Source organism: Lithobates pipiens, unplaced genomic scaffold, assembly GCF_037356315.1.
Source record: "Lithobates pipiens isolate NorthernLeopardFrog02 unplaced genomic scaffold, aLitPip1_a1.2 Scaffold_16, whole genome shotgun sequence".
Lineage (NCBI taxonomy): Eukaryota > Metazoa > Chordata > Amphibia > Anura > Ranidae > Lithobates > Lithobates pipiens.
The window spans coordinates 516912387-516933306 of NW_027507748.1; the positions used below are offsets into that span (position 1 = coordinate 516912387).

General features: G+C 41.8%; 1 protein-coding gene across 1 annotated transcript in view; it reads left to right on the top strand.

The window, feature by feature from the left end:
- Positions 1-20920, top strand: part of DIAPH3 (diaphanous related formin 3) — a 1016686-nt gene that overhangs the window by 713331 nt on the left and 282435 nt on the right. The window lies entirely within an intron of this gene.

The window sequence follows — 20920 nt, forward strand, 5'->3', positions numbered from 1 at the left end:
ACCCTCAAACTGAGGAACTAGGGGCAGGAGAAGATGAATTCCCTCAGGGGATCGTGGTGAGGCTGATGAGTCCTCTTCTGAGGTGCCAAATGCAGGAGGATCACGTTTACCTAGACGATCTGTTCTTTACAGACCAGTCGGTAGCCCGCTTAGACCAAAGTATAGTCACCACATTCATCTACCTGGAATATCTAGGTCGGATTCTCAACCTAGAAAAAATCTTCTTTAAAAGCATGAAGAAGGTTAAAATACTTGGGTCTGATGGTAGATACACCCAGAAAAGGGTATTCTTACCCCAGGCAAAGATCAGTGCCATAAAGGAACTGAGTCAGGTGGTCGAAGCGAGATGAATTTTTCTATTCAGCTTTGCATGAGGTTGTTGGGAAAGATGGTGACTTCATTCAGTGTCGTTCCGTATGCTCGGTTTCATTTGAGACTGCTGCAAAACAGTACCTTATCGGCTTGGAACAAAGGGTTCAAGCTCTAGATTCCCAATGTGTCTGATTACAAAGCCTACAGCCACATCACACATCACCCTGAAAGCGCTCAACCTGGTTGGATCTTGGAGGCTAAGCAGGGTCAGGCTTGGTTAGTACCTGGATGGGAGACTGCCTGAAAATACCAGGTGCTGTAGGCTGGGTGCGCCGGAGCCTCAGTTTATGTTTGATAACCAAAAATCTGCAAAGGGAAATCCCTCCTTCAGTTACCTGGGAAATGGTAACATATGCCAGCTTTTTTTTTTTTTGGGGGGGGGGGGGGGGTTGGGGAGCAGTCCTGGAAGAGGCAACTGTCCAAGAGAAGTGGCCCAAATCAGAAAGGGCCTTGTCCATTGACATTCTAGAAATTCAGGCAGAGCAACTTGGTACTGAGGGCCTGAACATTCAGTTTACGGAATTGTCCTGCCAGGATTCAATCCGATGATGCCACAGCAATGGGCTATATTTCCCAAGGGCACAAGAAGTTGTGCGGCCCAGAGAAAGAGGAATTATATCCTATCTTGGGTAGAAAATAATGTACTTTGCCTTTTGGCAGTCTTCATTCTAGGAATAAAAGTTTGGAAGGTGGGCTACTTGAGTCGCCAGCAGTTGTTCCTGGGAGAATGGTTCCTTCACCCGATATCTTCCTGCCAATGTGTCAAAGATGGGGGATCCCAGACATAGACCTGTTTGCGTCCAGGTTCAACAAAGAAATCGACAACTTTCTGTCAAGAATAAAGGATCCGCTAGCATGCGGAATAGATGCCTTGCTATTCCTGTGGAATCAGTTCTCACTGATTTATGCATTCCCTCCCAATTTGTCTGAGTACACAACTTCTTCACAGGATCAAGCAGGAAGGGAAGTTGGTGATTCTTGTGGCCCCCAGTGGGGCCCAGGAAATCTTGGTATGCAGAGATCATAATGATGGCAGTAGGGGACCCATGGACCTTACCGCCATGGCCAGACCTTTTCTGTCAAGGTCCGGTATTCCATCCTACTTTACCATCTCTAAATGTAACTGTTTGGCTATTGAGACCCACACTCTGAAGAAGCGTGGGCTGTCAGGTTCAGTGGTTTTCACCTTGGTTAATGCAAGGAAGCCGACCTCCATAATTATATATTCTGGAGTCTGGGAAGTAGAGCTGCAACTAACGATTAATTTGTCTGTCGACGAATCTATCGATTATTTTTTTGATTAGTCAACGACTATCCGATTTTTTTCTTTTATTTTTTTTTTTTTAATGAATCTAGTGTTTTTTTTTCGATTAGCTAATTAATCATTTGGATAACCTTGAGAGTATTGTATTGCATTGCAGAGTATTGCAATGCATTGGCGGGCAGAGTATTGCAATGCATTGGCGGGCAGAGTATTGTATTGTATTGGCGGGCAGAGTATTGTATTGTATTGGCGGGCAGAGTATTGTATTGTATTGGCGAGCAGAGTATTGTATTGTATTGGCTGGCAGAGTATTGTATTGGCTGGCAGAGTATTGGTGGGCAGAGTATTGTATTGGCTGGCAGAGTATTGGCGGGCAGAGTATTGTACTGTATCGGCTGGCAGAGTATTGGCGGGCAGAGTATTGTACTGTATTGGCTGGCAGAGTATTGGCGGGCAGAATATTGTATTGTTTTGCAGCAGAGTATTGTTTTGCATTGCAGAGTATTGCTTTGCAGAGGCTGGCAGAGTATTAGGCTGGCTGGGTATGGAGGGATGGCTTCTTCCATCCGACCTCTCCCCTCCACTGCACAGATCAGTACAGAGAGGGGAGAGAGAAACCGGCGTCATGTCCTGACACCGGTTTGTTTGCAAGTGATCGCTCCGTCGGAACGATCACATTGTAAACACCTGGGTGTAGAAAGATGGCCGCCGCTTCGGAGCTAGGCCGAAGCCGTGGCCTCTTCTAAGGTCGAGACCGCGGATCGCGGCATGTGCGCTCGGATCACAGATCAGTGACGATCCGTTGCACCCCTAGGGACGGCGGCACGGAGGGAGAGAAGAGAGGAGAACGGTGGGGGAGAAGAGAGGGTGACGGCGGCACGGAGGGCAGCGCTAGATACTAAGCACTGCCACCACTGTGACGCATCGACGCCCAGAACGCACGTTGACGTATTTTCTTAGTCGACGTAGTCGATTACGTTGACGCGTCGTGGCAGCTCTACTGGGAAGCATATGTCTCCTGGTGTGAAACCATGGGTTGCACCCCAGGAAATAGGTCAAAGGTAGAATCATTGACTCTCTGCAGGTGGGGTGAGAAATAAAGCTGGCCTTGAGTGCTTTCTAAGGACAGGTCTCGGCCTTATCAGTATTATTTCAATGACCGCTTGCTTTGCATTCTTTGGTTCCTAACTTTATTCAGGGGGTAACGCGGCTTAATCTCCGGTTAGGTCACCCCTGAACCCCTGGGACTTGAATTTAGTTTTATTGGCATTACAAAACAGAATTGGCTGCTCTTTCTTGTAAAGAGCTATATTCTTATTGTTTTCAAGGGTAAGGTAGAATTGCGTCCTCATCCTAACTTTTTACCAAAGGTAGTATCAGTTTTTTTCTCTAAACCAGGATATTGCTTTACCTTCATTTTTTTTTCCAGAACCCTGTTCTATGGAAGAAAAATCACTACATTCTCTTGATTTGGTGAGAGTAGTCAAAGTCTACTTAATGGCGACTGCTCATATTCCGAAAACTGATGTTTTATTCATGTTGCCTGAAGGTCCTAAAAAAGAGGACAGGCAGCATCAAAATCTATTATTTCTAAATGGATTTGATAAGTAATTGTTCAAGCTTATGGTTTAAAGTTGTAATTTCTACCCTCTCAAATCAAAGCGCACTCCTCTAGGGCTGTTAGTGCTTTGTGGGCAGTGCATCACCAAGCCTCTATGGCTCAAATCTGCAAGGCTGCAACTTAGTCTTCAATCCATACATTTGTGACAAATACAAAATAAGTGCAGCGCTAAGTGATAAGACACTAGTGAATGAAAAATTTGCATTGAGTAATTATATAACATAAAATCAAGAAATATGCTAGATTAATAGCACACACTCTGCTAAGATATAATTAATTTGCACAATGAAAGCAAACATATATAATAAACATCTATAAAAAAAAAAAAAAATTCTTTAAATTGACTAAAAATATTTGGTGAAAAAATGCTGAAAGTGAAAAACTAAGGCAGAGTCCCAGAAAGTGAAAGTATAGTGAAAATCAATCCATAGATACAAGTCCTTAGGTGAATTGCCAACGAAGATCTGTGAGTATGAAATTCCTTTGCCAAGTGACAAAACACCCAAGAAGTGAGTAAATCCATACATTTACCAGATTCTATCAGGTGGATATAAAAAGATATGAGGATGTCACCTTTGGGTGCAGTGCAAGTCTTCTGATCCCATGGTGCCCTACTTTTGTTGTGTCTCCTTCCCCTCAGTTGGCATTGCTCTGGAACATCCCACATAGTAATTACTATGGCTCTGTGTCCCGCGATGTACGATTAAATAAAATAGGATTTTTATAACATCTTACCTGTAAAATCCTTTTCTTTTGAAGTACGTCACAAGACACAGAGGTCCCGTCCCTCTTTCTAGTATAGATGTGTATTGCTTTGCTACAAAACTGAGATACTCCCATTATGGGAGGGGTTATATAGAGAGGCAGCTTCCTGTTTAGAGTGTGCCAGTGTCCAGCACCTGAAGGTGGACTATAACCCACATAGTAATTACTATGGCTCTGTGTCCCGTGATGTACTTCAAAAGAAAAGCATTTTACAAATAAGCTGTTATAAAAATCCAATGTTTTCCCACTCCAGCGTTTTGGAGCTTCGAGCTTCAAAACGCTGAGATGTGATCGGTGCCTAAGAATGGCTCTAGTATATCAGATAGGATCAGAAGTCTGTGTTTATAAGCAATAGGCTGGAGTAAAAATGTACTCGTACTATGTATTTGACTACCCTTGAAAGTTAAAATTCATACCAGCGTATGGTCCATGTAAATCATATACCATACTCTCTTTCCATCTAGATTCTATATATATGAACATCTCTTAGGGCCAGTTCACACCTCAGAAACGCAGTCCAGATACGTTCCAGATGCTTTTCTGCATGCACTTTTTTGATGCAGTCCAGTGCATCTTTTCTCCTTTTTTTTTTTCTTAACCTTAAAGCGGAGTTCTGACTTTTTTTTTTTTTTTTTTTTTTTTTTTTTAGTCAACTGCTACAAATACTGCAGCTGTTAACTTTTAAAATATGAACACTTACCTGTCCAGGGTGCCCGCTATGTGAGTACCTGAAGCCGATCTGTCCCTCGGGTTGAGGCACCGTCATCTTCAGTAAGGGAATCAGGAAGTGAAGCCTTGTGGCTTCAGAGCCTGGTTCCCTACTGCGCATGCACGAGTCATGCCGCGCGATCATTACTGTTCCCTGCTGTCTTCTGGGACCTGTGTGTCTCCCAGAAAGGGGGGGGCAGAGGAGGTGCCAGACATGGCATATATACCCTCAGATACTGTGGCTATCTATACCTGGAGGTGTGAGCAAATACCTGGATTCGACAGGTATCTGCTCCCCCCCCCCCCCCCGAAAGGTGTCAAATGTGACACCGGAGGGGGGGGGGGGGGATTCTGAAAAGCAGAAGTTACATTTTTGGGTGGAACTATGCTCTTTAAATAAGGACATGTATGTACCAATGCGTTGTTGGTGTGTTTAGGTGCATTCAAGTGTGTTTTTGATGTGTTTAAGGGCCAGCTCACACCACATGCAGTCCAGTGTATTTGTTTTCTGCATGTAAAGTAGGTTATATGGTTTTCAATGGCATAGTTGATACTAGTGCTTGCAGTTCCAGAAAAAAAAAAGTTGAACATGCTGCATTATTCCTGTCCTGGACTGTACTGGAACACTGTAAAACGCATCAAAAACTGGACTGCACTGAAACACACCACAAATGCACTGGAACACACGTGTCCCTATTTAAGGTTAAGAGAAAAGAAGGGGAAAAAATGCACTGCCTCAAAAACACATCAAAAATGTGCATACAGAAAAGCATCTGAAACGCATCTGGACTGAGTTTCTATGGTGTGAACTGGCCCTTAACCCGTTCCAGTGCAGTAAAAATGCAGCATGTTTTTTTTTTTTTTTCTGGAACTGGATTACACAGGAATTGCATGCACTTATGTGAACTGTGCCTTTGAAACCATATAACCTACTATCCATGCATTTTTAATGCAGAAAAAACGCACTGGACTGCGTGTGGTGTGAACTGGCCCTCATATCCAGTGTTTTTCTGTTCTGCTAGGAAATGGCAACAATTCATAGGTTGCACTCTTGCAAAAGTGTATGTATGGTGCTAGTTTATAAAAGGAAATTGAATTTAATGAACACTGCTGACAATGACATAATCAGAGCAAAGAAAATATCTTTGTGTAGGATAATTTAATAATGGCACCTAAATATTTTAAATGATTTGATTGGTTGGTGGTCTCTATATCCTTCTGCAATGACCTTGGATTCAGCTTTGGTTATTCATACATCATTGTAAACACGCTGCTACTTGTTAAGAAGACTGGTACTATACTGCAAAAGCCTAATGTCAGACTTGCATGTACGATGTGGAAAATAATTATTTGATTCCCTGCAGATTTTGTAAGTTTGCCCACTTACAAAGAAATTAAGGGTCTATATTTTGATCATAGGTGTTTTTTAACCGGTTCCCGACCAGTGCACGCCAATGTACTTCGGCAGAATAGCACGGGCAGGCATATTGGCGTACAGGTTTGTCCAATCTTCAATGCCGCCCTGCCATCGTGAGCGCGCCGCCGGTGGCGCGCTCGCGTGCCGGTCGGGACCCCCGTGAGTTTGGTCGCGGGTCCTGCGGACTCAATCTCCGCGGGCATACCCGCGATCGTCTCACAGGACGGCTGAATGGAGGAAATGCCGTGTAAACAGCATTTCCCCATTCTGCCTAGCAACTAGTGATGCTGATCTCTGCTCCATGTGATTGGAGCAGAGATCAGTGTTCACTAAATGAAAGCCCAGCCCCTCCACAGTTAGTAACACACCCCTAGGAACACTTAACCCCTACACTGCCAACCACTGGTTAACCCCTTCACTGCCAGTGTCATTTATACAGGAATCACTGCATTTATATAGCAGTGATTACTGTGTAAATGACAATGGTCCCAAAAATGTCCGATGTGCCTGCTGCAATGTCGCAGTCACAATAAAAATCGCTGATTGCCGCCATTACTAGTAAAAAAATAAATATAAATTATTAATAAAAATGTCATAAAACTATCCCTATTTTGTAAACGCTATAACTTTTGCGCAAACCAATAAATAATCGCTTATTGCAATTTTTTTAATCAAAAATATGTAGAAGAATACGTATCGGCCTAAACTGAGGGGAAAAAAATGTTTTTTTATATACTTTTGGGGGGATATTTATTATAACAAAAAGTAAAAATTTCAAAATTGTCGCTCTATTTTTGTTTATAGCGCAAAAAATAAAAACTGCAGAGGTGATCAAATACCACCAAAAGAAAGCTCTATTTGTGGGAAAAAAAGGACATCAATTTTGTTTGGGAGCCACGTCGCATGACCGCGCAATTGTCAGTTAAAGCGACGCAGTGCCGGAACGCAAAAAGTGGTCTGGTCTTTGACCAGCAAAATAGTCCGGTCTGTAAGTGGTTAAATGACACAGTCAATATATCAACCAAAAATCCAGAAAAAAAAACACATGATACAAATGTTATAAATGCAGTTCAGTGAGTAAAATCAGTATTTGATCCCCAAGCAAAACATGACGGCACCTGGTTGATAAACCGTTGTTGGCCAGCACAGAGGTAAGACGTTTCTTGTAGTTGGTTAACAGGTTTGCACACATAGAGCATCGTTTTGAACAGACCCTAAAATAAATGTATCATTATAAACAGAGAGGCTCAACTGGCCTTCACACTGACCGGTATGCTTCAAAAATGTAAACTCTTGGGGCCAAACAAAAAAGATAGAAAATGTTGTATTGTAATAATGTGACCTAAAACAACCTAATCATAGCAGTGACAAACATCCATCCATAATATATGTTTAAACAAGAAAGGAAGAGGAAAGAATGGGACTGTATATGAGGCATGTCACTGAATAAATATATAGTTTTATATTAGTCATAAAATTGTTTATTAACCACTTGCCTACTGGGCACTTAAACACCCCTCCTGCCCAGACCAATTTTCAGCTTTCTGCGCTCTCACACTTTGAATGCCAATTACTCAGTCATGCAACACTGTATCCAAATGAAATTTTTGTCCTTTTTTCCCACAAATATGCTTTCTTTTGGTGGTGTTTGATCACCTCTGGGTTTTTTCTTTTTTGCACTATAAATGAAAAAAGACGGAAAATAAAAAAAAATAAAAAATTTTTGTTTGTTTCTGTGAAAAATTTCAAATTATTATTTTTTCTTCATAAATTTTGGCCACAATTTATACTGCTGCATATCTTTGATAAAAATAACCCAATTGAGTGGATATTATTTGGTCTTTGTGAAAGTTAGAGAGTCCACAAGCTGTGGTGTGAATCGCACAAAATTGATCACATCTGATGTACTTGGTGGTCTATCTCATTTCTTGTGACCCGAACAAACCAGGAAAGTAAAAATACCCCCCAAATGATTCCAAGGTATTTAGTAAGAGGCATGGTGAGCTTTTTGATGATGTCATTTTTTTCCCCCACAATTCTTTGCAAAATGAAGATTTTTTTATTTCATTTGAATTTATTCCACAAAATTGTCATTGTAATAGGTTATTTCTCTCACGTGGCATGTGTATACTACAAATAAATGAAATAAAGGATGTGATGCGCTGATTTCCAACCATACAATGATCGCGATAGGCCACAGGTATGCGATTATCAAATAAAGTGCAACTGTGCATAAATTAATCAAGTGATGCTTCTTCGCATATATAACAGTAATAACTAGTGCATAAAACCATAAGGTGACTCTATGTGCAAACAAACGCAGATTTGTCATATAGACCAAAATACATATATGAAGTGTGTAAACTTAATTACAAAATGTATATAGTGAAGCAAAGACAAATTCTGGGTATACGTTAAAGTGATAACTGGTGCAAAGACCATAAAGTGACTGTATGTGCAAAAAAACGTAAGTTTGTCATACAAACCAAAAAATTTAAAAAGTGAATGTTACTTATCAAAAAGTGTATAAAATGGAGCACGAACAGGTAAAGAAAAAAATAAAATATTCAATTCAAGTGGCCGGCGTGATTGAAGGTAAATGTCCCATACACAGTCAGATCATGCAATCCGGTGAATACACTAAGTAAAACGTGCAGCGTGCTGGGCAATTAATCCATCCGTGATGATCCGTGCAAAAAAGCAAATATAATGCAATTACCTCACTGCTGTGAGTGAACAGCAATATAGATGATGAACACCAGGATGATTGCAAAAAACGGCTGTGTAACACAATCTTTAGGAGACTTCTCTCACTTCCTCGTGAATGGCAGGTAAACTCAAAAAAATAGATTAAGAGGGACCGCCATAGTGTAGTATTTAAAACATAGAAGTTTTATTAAACAGGTTTAAAAACTACTCACAAACGAAGCTGATAAAAACACATCTGACAGACAGCATTGAAGTAAGACCGGATATGGACGTCACTTCCGGGTTCCTACGCGTTACGTCTTGGAGACTTCAACTGGGACGTAACGCGTAGGAACCCGGAAGTGACGTCCATATCCGGTCTTACTTCAATGCTGTCTGTCAGATGTGTTTTTATCAGCTTCGTTTGTGAGTAGTTTTTAAACCTGTTTAATAAAACTTCTATGTTTTAAATACTACACTATGGCGGTCCCTCTTAATCTATTTTTTTGAGTTTACCTGCCATTCACGAGGAAGTGAGAGAAGTCTCCTAAAGATTGTGTTACACAGCCGTTTTTTGCAATCATCCTGGTGTTCATCATCTATATTGCTGTTCACTCACAGCAGTGAGGTAATTGCATTATATTTGCTTTTTTGCACGGATCATCACGGATGGATTATTTGCCCAGCACGCTGCACATTTTACTTAGTGTATTCACCGGATTGCATGATCTGACTGTGTATGGGACATTTACCTTCAATCACGCCGGCCACTTGAATTGAATATTTTATTTTTTTCTTTACCTGTTTGTGCTCCATTTTATACACTTTTTGATAAGTAGCATTCACTTTTTAAATTTTTTGGTTTGTATGACAAACTTACGTTTTTTTGCACATACAGTCACTTTATGGTCTTTGCACCAGTTATCACTTTAACGTATACCCAGAATTTGTCTTTGCTTCACTATATACATTTTGTAATTAAGTTTACACACTTCATATATGTATTTTGGTCTATATGACAAATCTGCGTTTGTTTGCACATAGAGTCACCTTATGGTTTTATGCACTAGTTATTACTGTTATATATGCACAGAAGCATCACTTGATTAATTTATGCACAGTTGCACTTTATTTGATAATCGCATACCTGTGGCCTATCGCGATCATTGTATGGTTGGAAATCAGCGCATCACATCCTTTATTTCATTTTCTTAGTGGTGAGAGACAACTCATTTAGTGATTGCAGCTTTTTTCCATTAGTTACTTTTCTATTTCCCATAGAGCGCAGAAGTTTCCAAATATACACTATACTACAAATAATGCCCCAAAATAAATTCTGCTACTCCTGAGTATTACGATACCACATGTGTGGGACTTTTCCACAGCCTGGCCACATAGAGAGACCCAACATGCAGGGAGCACCGTCACGTGTTCTAGGAGCATAAATTACACATCTAACTTGTTGACTACCTATTACACTTTTGAAGGCCCTGGAGCACCAGGACAATGACACGTGATACAGACGTGGCACTGATGACAGCTGGCACTGATATGTGGCACTAATACATGGCACTGATGACAGATGCCACTAATACATGGCACTGATGACATGGGACACTGACAGGTGGCACTAATATGTGGCACTGATGACAGATGACACTGACGTGGCCCTAATATGTGGCACTGATGACAGATGGCACTAATATGTGGCACTGATGACACGTGACACTGATGACAGATGGCACTGATACCTGGCATTGATGACACGTGACACTGATAACAGATGGCACGTGGCACTGATGACATTTGGCACTAATGACACGTGACACTGATATGGTATTGATGACAGATGGCACTATGTGGCACTTATGACACATGGCACTGATGACAGATAGCACTATGTGGCACTGATGACAGACGGCACTTATACGTGGCACTGGGGACAGGTGGCACTGATGACAGGTGGCAGTGGGGGCAGATGGCAGTGGGCTCAGATGGGCACTTTATTTTTTACACTAACCGCTGTGAGATCTCACCGTGGTTCATCTCTCCCTCTTCACACGCTGTCTGTGTGAGGAGGGAGAGCGGCGATGAGAGATGATCTCATATGTTTACATATGAGATCATCTCTCATTGGGCATGCCGATCACGCTGTAAACGGCCGCTGTGATTGGCACTTTACAGCGATCTGTGACTGGCTGTGTCCGGGGGACACGGCCAGCACAGAACTTCCCTGATGCGCACCCGCGGCGGCGCGCAAGGAGGGAGTAAACAGGACGACGTCCAGGGACGGCCTCCCGGTAGTTAGCGTCCGCTCTGTAGCCGTCTTTCGGCTATAGGGTGGGCGCGAAGTGGTTAATTCCAAATCAAGTTAAAAAGTATCAGTAATCTTTGGGAAAAGACATGATATACTGTAAATAACAGTTCACTTGTATACACAATTATTATACAAAAGTAAACTACAACATGATTAGCAGTACAATTTCATAGATCACTCACCCATTAATAATAAACATAAGAAATTGCTCTTAGTGAGCCAGCTTGTCTGGGCATCAGTTCAAAGTGTATTTGACACATGTTTCATGACTCACGCCACTCATCAGGAGTAAAATGCTCTGGAATTAAATCAATAACATATCTATAATTAACCACTTGCTTACTGGGCACTTAAACCCCCCTCAGTCCCAGACCAATTTTCAGCTTTCAGCGCTGATGCACTTTGAATGACAATTGCGCGGGCATACAACACTGTACCCAAATGAAATTTCTATCATTTTTTTCCCACAAATAGAGCTTTCTTTTGGTGGTATTTAGTTACAGCTCGGAGTTTTATTTTTTGCTAAACAAACAAAAAAAGATGCAAAAAAATAAAAAAATAAATCATGTTTTAATAGTTTGTTATAAAATTTTGCAAACGGGTCATTTTTCTCCTTCATTGAAGTGCGCTGATAAGGCGGCACTGATAGGCTGCATTGGTGGGCACTGATGGGCTGCATTGGTGGGCACTGATAGGCTGCATTGGTGGGCACTGATAGGCTGCATTGGTGGGCACTGATAGGCTGCATTGGTGGGCACTGATAGGCTGCATTGGTGGGCACTGATAGGCTGCACTTGTGGGCACTGATAGGCATAGTTAAGGCGGCACTAATAGGCACAGATAAGGCGGCACCGATGGGCACAGATAAGGCGGCACTGATGGGCAAAGATGGGCACAGATAAGATGGCACGGATGGGTGGCACAGATAAGTGGCACGGATGGGTGGCACGGATGGGCACTGATAGGTACCACAGATAGATGGGACTGATGGGCACTGATAGGTGGCACTGATAGGTGGCTCTGATAGGTGGCACTGCTGGGCACTGATGGGCGGCACTGCTGGGCACTGATGGGCGGCACTGGGGTGCAGCACCTTTGAGCAGATTGGGTGGCACTGTGGGTGGCACTGTGGGCACTATGGGCACTGACGGGGGGCACTGACGGGGGCACTTACTTTTGCTTTTATTTAATTTCAGGATGGCACTGCGGGAGGCAGGTGGGCACAGGCAGGTGGCAGGTGGTCCCATGTATTGATGGCCGTGATCGGGACTGATGTCCCGATCACGGCCGCCGGTGATCGGCTTTTTTTTTCTCTCCTCGCGCTGTCAGCGCGAGGAGGAATAATAGCCGATTACCGGCTCCGTTCTATCACATGATCAGCTGTCATTGGCTGACAGCTGATCACGTGATAAGGGGTCGGGATCGACCCCTTACACGGATCGGTGATCAGGCGAGTCTCACGGACTCGCCGATCACAGAGCGCGCCGCTCGTAACCAGGACGACGTCAATAGACGTAGTCCTGGAAATCTAGGTCCGCGCTAATGCCGTCATTCGGCAATAGCGCGGTACCCAAGTGGTTAAAGGATACACTTTAAAAAGAGAACCATCAGTCAAAAAAAAAGGGGGCTCTATAACTTACAAAATGGTCCAATAGCGATGCCAAACCTATATCCAAGGGAGGACCGGGCGATAGGCATGATGATCTCCCCCGGGGCTTAGGTGAGGAATCCCATCCAAACTGGGAACAGCAGTCACGTGAAGACCATGCGACCATATCCACAACCATGTGAATCTTGTGTGTGCTTGACAACCCACACTGCTCTGCAGGGATATGTAAATGAGACCATGTGAGATGAATGAAATGTTGATAAGGTGAACCTCTACCAGTGGCTAAATGAAGGTGATATATATGGTGTGTGATTGCTGCAGTGAACTGACGTGTGCTAACTACAAGGACTGCTACTAAAAAAGCTGTGTGTGCATGTATCCAAAATGAAATCAAGTCCAAGCCCACCCTTTGATAACTATGTGCACTCCATAATGATGGGGAAATATAATGTGTTACAAAAAAGACCTGAAAAGTGTTGTAATATAAATGAGCATCTCTTACTTTATGTGTATGATTCTGTGGATGTTGGCATGCCTGTGATCCCTCTCATGTGAATGACCATTGTGGAATGGCCAGCCCGAGCCACTCTTATCTCCAGTGAAGGACGGGTCCCCACCAACATCATGAACCCCCCCAATGCTGCAGGGAATAGCGACAAGCTTTGGCTTCATCAGTAGCATATGAATTTGCTGCGGAACCAAGCAAGTCCCAGCCTTAACTAGATGGGGGGGTGGGATCCACCCCATGCTCAAATGTGATGACGCACTGAGCGAGGCATGAAACCACGATGCCGATGCATAGGAGGCAAGGCCCCATCCCCAAGCCTTTTTAAAGGGGGGGGGGGGAAAGATTGCCCAACATTGCAGCCCCAGGGTCAAAAAAAAATCCTGTCACCCCCTCTCTCCCCAAAAGGGGGTCTCCCTCAGGGCTAAAGGAAGTATATTGTATTCTATACCAGTGGTCATCAACCCTGTCCTCAGGGCCCACTAACAGGTCAGGTTTGCAAGATAACTGAAATACATCACATGGGATATAATTTACTGCTCAGTGACTGTGGTATTCTAGTCTGCATCTCCCCCAAGGTAATACTTAAAATCTAGCCTGTTAGTGGGTCCTGAGGACAGGGTTAATGACCACTGCTGTATACTATACACTGTGTCGAATATCACTATATTCCAGCAATAAAAGCCAGAGTGTATAACTATAGATATATCTATCTATATATAGATATATATATATATATATATATATATATATATATATATATATATATATATATATAGCAATTTTAATTTCACAGACAGTTTGGTTTATTAAAGACTTATTAATGTGGATGAATAATAAATTGATTATGGTGTGGCAGTTTGCTAGAAAAGTGGGTGACTTCCACCCTATTTGGCAATGTATTCATTTGACCTGAAACACCCTATTCATAGCAGTGGCAAGAGTCCATTCCTAAAATATGTTTACTCAAAAAAGGAAGAGGAAATAATTACTTTGTGTAATAATTGTATGTATATATCGATTCCCCCAACAACACAGACAGTGCTGATGCAGAAATCCCTCTTGACGGGCCATAGTCTTCTACCGATGGAGGGAGGGCTGAGGAAAAGACAAGTGTCTATTGCTAGCAGGTATAAAAGCTGCAAGCGATAATCGCAGGTAAAACCTGCCATGCTGGTTGTACCCACGCTCAATCAACTTGGTACATTCAGCCTGCCCATACACCATTTGAATTGTTTATGGCCTGCCTAAGTGTATCAGTGTAACAGCCTGGAAGTAGCGCCTCGTAAATTAGATCAGCAATGGCAGACCCCCATACCTCTTTATGGACAGGTTTACTTAGATCTTACTTCAGGAAACTAGATTTCTGCATCAGGTAATTATGTTGTGTTTCCCAATATTTCACCACCTCTACAGAAGAGTTATAGTACAGTTAAAATATTTATTTTTACTTTTACATTTTTTTTTTTTTTTTTTAAGATCTGTGTGTTTTGTACATACCCCTTTGTTTGAGACCGATTTTTCTTTACCTATAGAGGGAAATATGGCCTTCTCCCTTTTTCTTAAATAGTATATGAATATTTTGCCTCAAAACTATGCAATGAAGGGAGTTTGGGAATAAAATAAAAGTCATGACAGTAACGGTTTATTATCACATCAATGAAGGCGACAGAGCCTCTTTTAGACAGATAAAATGATACAAGTTTTAATGTGTCAAAAAGAGGATATTGTCTGATGGTGTGACAGCTTCTTACAGCATGCTTCAAGCAATATACAGTTTTATCAATAATAATTTCCACTGCCCTCAGTAGAACACTGTAAGCTTGCTGGATTCTGAAGCCTCATGTCTCCAGAACTGAAGTTTGTAAGGAATACATAACACTTGTATGTTTCTTGCCAAGTCTATATATTTAGACAGTGCAGGGCTGACAGATCACCAAGGCTGAACTTGGCCTGTAGGCTGTGTACAAAACAAAGCAACAAATTGGTTATTTTCTTATGGTAGACTGAAAACTAAAACCCCAATAAAAAGAAACATTCACACTTAGAAATCAAAATGCTAGTCTCGGGTTTCTAATCAATATTGCTGTTATACCCTTAATTTTGCTTGTATCCTATGGTATACCCACGCTGTTTTAAAAAGGGATATCAGGAGGAACACAACAGATCACAAACATGGTTGAAATAGGTCATAATACACTGAAAACTCTGATTTACAAGCTTGCTTTTTATTTGTGATACAGCTCAAAATGACTCCCAGAAGGCCTCAGACCTTGAAGCAGAAGATTACACAGATCACCCTTCAGAAATAACATTGGCTCCTATAGCTTCACTGCCTAAGAGCCATACAATACAGAAAGGGAAACCTGAGCCTTTTCACATCCACCTCTCCAATATCAACCCAGGAATCTGTAGAGCGGGGGTCATCAATCGCAATCTACTCGTCTATTAGAGTGCCAATCCACTGTCAGAACTTTTCGCAGAGCTGCACATAGAAGCAGCTGCCTGAGCTGAAATTCTCCCCTCACAGCCGTCCTGCCCATTTTCTAGGTCCCATGCAGGTGCTCGGGACAGATGTAAGGGGCACATTGCAGGGAAAACAGAGCGCCAGAACAAAGCATTTTACTGCAGAAGCAAATGAAAGGGGGGGGGGGGGGGTACTGGCTGCTGAGCAAAGGGAACATATCAGGATTTGCATTGGGCTATATATGTTGGCAACCACCATCTGAACTCTGCAGTGCATACTGCTAACCTGTGAACTCTGCACTGTGTACCACTGACTTGTGAACCCTGCATTGCATACCACTGACCTGTAAACTTTGAGCTATGCATTGCTAGGTTAGCTTCCTTAAAGTGGTTGTAAACCCTTACAAACCACTTTGACCTACAGGTAAGCCTAGATTAAGGCTTACCTGTAGGTCCAAGAAATATCTCCTAAACCTATTCGGTTTAGGAGATATTTGCCCGAAGACAGGCACCGCTGTCTACGGCGCATGCGCCGTAGACAGCGGCGCACTGAGCGCGGCATTTCCAATAATGGAGCTGCCGCACGTGTCGGCTCCCGTGCGCATGCGCGGGGGTGACGTCATCGCGGCTCCGCCGAATGACAGCGGCGGAGCTGCGAGACCCCACCGAAAAGATGGATGCGCCGGACTACAGGGGACAGCGGTGACATCGCTGGCTCCTGTGTCAGGTAAGTGACACATAATGGGCTACTATGCGATGCATAGTAGTCCATTATGCTTTGCCTTTGCAGGGAATGAAAGAGGAAGTAAACCCATTAGGGTTTACTTCCTCTTTAAGGCCCCATTCACACTTAAGCAATGCTACCTTGTCACCCCTTTTGTATTTTTAGCGCGTTTTTGGAGTTATACCATTCATGCATATTTTTGTGCATTTTGTGGATGTTTTTTCACGTGCGATAAATACACAGCTTCTACCCACATGTGAGGTAATAATATCACCGCAAGTGCATCACACATTTACAGAAACACTCTTTTCTGCCTGCTATGACCAAATGTAAATGGTGCTTAAAAATAAGGCACTGTGCCTGGTGATCTTTGCTTTCTCCCATGTTTAGGCGGATCTCCATCGCTCAAAGGTTGCCTATACCTGCTCTACAGCCATCATTATTGCAACGTAGGGTGGCAATCCAACAATGCTAACCACACAAATTGAATATGTAAGAAGTGATCTCTTCTTTTTTAAATGGGTTATGCAAAACCAGACTACAAGAGAACAATTGACAAAACATCAAATCAGTGAAATGCTAGGCCTTCTATCTTCTGATCTTAAAATAGCCCTGGAAGTGCCAGTTGATCAAAAGACCAAGATTGGCAATTTGGAAGGTAGGATGAGAAGCAACAAAATCTGATTCCTCTGCTTCCCGGAGTGATCTGCTCTAACTTTGGCACACAACATTTGTTCAGCTTCTTTGTCGTTGAAAAGGCACACTGTACACAATCCAAACTGCCTCCTACTGAAGCATAACCACAGGCCTTAATTGCCAGACTCCTGCATTTGCATATCAGCGACATCATACGCTGGTTTGTCAGGTTCATCAACAACCTTGAGTTTACAACTCCATCTCCCTCTACCCTGACATCTCAAGGGTTACATAAAAAGTGTGTGTCAATCAAATCCTAGGGGTGTGGCCAAGCTGCACTCTGTGTGTCAATCGATGCACACAGCCTAGCTCAGGAACAAGCCACTAGGGGGTGCACACGTGCGCCCCCCACTCGCCCCTGAGCCGATGCGAGTGCCCGTCGGTCTCGATCACCAGCAGGCTCCTGCGATCGCTCGGGGAACATGGTGTAAACACACAGTTTCCGGTTCTCTGAGGGGAGAACTGACAGATCCTCTGTTCATACAGAGTATGAACAGAGGATCTTTTAGTTTCCCCACACAGTTCACATCTCTTTTCAGTTAGAACACTTCCTAGGACGCACTTTAACCCCTTCACTGCTCCTTAGTGTTAACCCATTTACTGCCAGTGCCGTTTTTACAGTAATCAATGCATTTTTAATCGCACTGATCGCTGCATTAATGCCATTGATCCCAAAAATTTATCAAAATTGTCCAACATGTCTGCCATAATGTCGCAGTCATAATAAAAATTGCGGATTGCCGCCATTACTAGTAAAAAAAAAAACATATATTAATAAAAATGTCATAAAACTATCCCCTATTTTGTAGATGCTATAACTTTTGTGCAAACCAATCAATATACGCTTATTTCATTTTTTATTTTTATTTTTACCAAAAATATGTAGAAGAATATGTATTGGCCTAAAGTGATTAAAAAAAAATATATATATATTTTTTGGGGATATTTATTATAGCAAAAAATAAAAAATGGTGTGTTTTTTTTTTTCAAAATGGTCACTATTTTTTTTTGTTTATAGCGCAAAAAATAAAAACTGCGGAGGTGATCAAATGCCACCAAAAGAAAGCTCTATTTGTGGGGAAAAAAGAATGTCAATTTTGTTTGTGAGCCACATCGCACGACCGCGCAATTGTCTGTTAAAGCAACGCAGCGCCGAATTGCAAAAAGTGCTCCGGTCTTTGGCCAGCCAAATGGTACGGGGCTGAAGTGGTTAATTTTAAGAGTTACTCCTGTTTAGACATATTGGCAGGAATAGCAGCAATAACAAAAAGTGCAAGATCTGTTAGATTTTTTTTTTTTTTTTTTTTTTATAATGGAGAAATAGTGTGGTATGCTGTAGTCACTATTGCCTTGTTCGATGAACTGCCTGTGTTCCCTAAATCTGGTGCACATTGTTGTGTTGGTCCTATTCTGCATCCTACTGTATATAAAGGAAAACATTTCTGGAATGATTTGTTGAGTTTAATAATCCCCCTTCTTGTCATGGAAACACTTTCACCATGACTGATGAATAGACACGCTAAGTTTTTTTTTTTTTTTTTTCCCCTTACAATAGTATGTGCCTACACATATGCCTTTCTTTACCAAGTGTATTATTCAGGTCTCCTCTGCATAAACTATTTGGCAAAGGTAGTATATAACCCATGTTTTGAAGACTACCTGTGTCCTGTACTGTACTAGTAGAAATAGATGGTACTGGTAACTCAGACATCCTATATCTGTGCTTATCTCAAACTATCCATATCTTTTCTTTCATTTTTGTGTTATCAATATTCCAGTTGCCATGAGTAATATTTTTCATTCTTATATACTAATACAACTTCCTTAACCTGTAGGATCAGAATTCAGTGTATAATTCCATACAATTTCAACAGTTTGTTTTTTGTTTCCTCAGGTATAATTTGTGATAGACCTAATCCCATTTGTATCACTTTTTTCCCCTTGCATGCACAAAGCAGCATATTGATCCAACACTGTGATTGCATGATAGTAACGATTTCTTGCAGGTTCTTAGCTGGCAATAAATTTTGCAAACTCATTATTTCCCTAACACTTGGGTTACAGAGTTCCCTGTTGAGCATGCATCAATACTTCCAACATTTTAGCCAAGAGAAAAAAAAAATACACTTTTCTGTTAACCCTTAATCTATCTGAGATACAGTTTTCAGACATGGGAATTTGAATCTAAGATAGATAAATAAATATTTTTTTTTTTTTTACTTATTTCAATTACATTAACCCATTCTGACGGATATGTTTGTCCTTTTACAAACAAAATTCATAAAGTACCCAAAGGCCAACTCCATTTATTGAATGCATTATATGATTTGCTGTGCTGTATTTTTATGTGTATAAGCATCACACTGGATATTTTGTATAAGGGATTCTCTTGCATTATCAATGCAAATTCCTCAAGCAATAAGTGCTGTGGTATTTTTAATCAAGTTGCACACGGTTATCTCTTGTTAGAAGTAAAAGTTGGTTCAAAAAGGCTACTTACCAGGTTAGCACTCCTTTAACGTATAATTGGAGGTGTCTAATGAAATGTTAAAAAGTATTTTTATGTGAAGGTTTGTAAACTGACTAATGTGAAATATCTTTTTTTAGAGTGCTTCTTTCTCCACACGGGTCATATTGTGACATTTTTCCAAGATATCCACTCAATCTTTACTGCCACTTTTTTTTTCTCACAGACACTGACGATGTAATGGAGCAAAATCCTCCACCTAAAAAAGTGCTTAGCCCATGTTCATGTCAAATCACATGACAAATCGGAGCCTACTGCCAGCAATGACACCGTCCAAATTGTGACACTGACTTTGTGGCACCGCACTGATTCCCAAAAGTAGTTTCTGTGCTACTTTTGGTGACTTTGGGGTAATTTCAATATACATCTGTGTATGATCCCACATATATGTCTCAAATCGCCCTGAAGCCAGACTGAAATATTGGTTTGAAATTGTGTGAGTTAAGATGAACTTGCAAAATTTCAAAAACCGCCCTCAGTGTGAACGTGCTCTCAGTCATTTGTGTATAGGTTTCCATGGCCTCTTAAGACTACCTGAACCTCCATTACAGAATCTGTCTGATGCTGTTAATAAAGCATTTTGACGTATGTTTATCATTCTGCTTCAGTGGTTATAATCAAAGTATGCTGCTTTTAATTGTGCTTATCTCCATCCAGATCTGACCTATCAGTGTATTGGGCCATTAATAATATTGGCTTGTAAACCCCAGTTTCCCTTAACTAGAGTTTTAATACAGTATATGCTGAGTTTATTGGATGCCGATCTTACTAATCCACTGTTAGTGTTGGTGGTTACTTTCCCCATTTAACCTTGGTTATGCAGGGGTTAATCTGGCAGCCATTTGTGCTTATCTCAGAAGTATGCTACTACTGTGGTTGCCCTGAGAAAGGAGAGGGACTCCCCAAAACCCATTCTATCAATGATTGTGGACCCTAAGAGCATTGAGGAAGAAGTACTGATGGCTTCTTCACTGAAGCATAGAGACCAGCTCATTGCAAGGCTCTGCATGCTAGCAGATGGCTTATACATGCATGATTCAGATAACAGATGTACCAGCAGTAATTCCAGTGGACTGTGACTAATGCTGGGTACTCACACTGTTTGTACAGCTCCCTGTCTGACAGAAGCCAGTCTCAAAACTGGCATCCTTCAAATGTGCATGCTGGAAAACAAGTGATGATCAGTGTGTTCTGGCAGGGGACAGTCAGAACACAATAGCTCAGTGAGGGAGATCGCCATA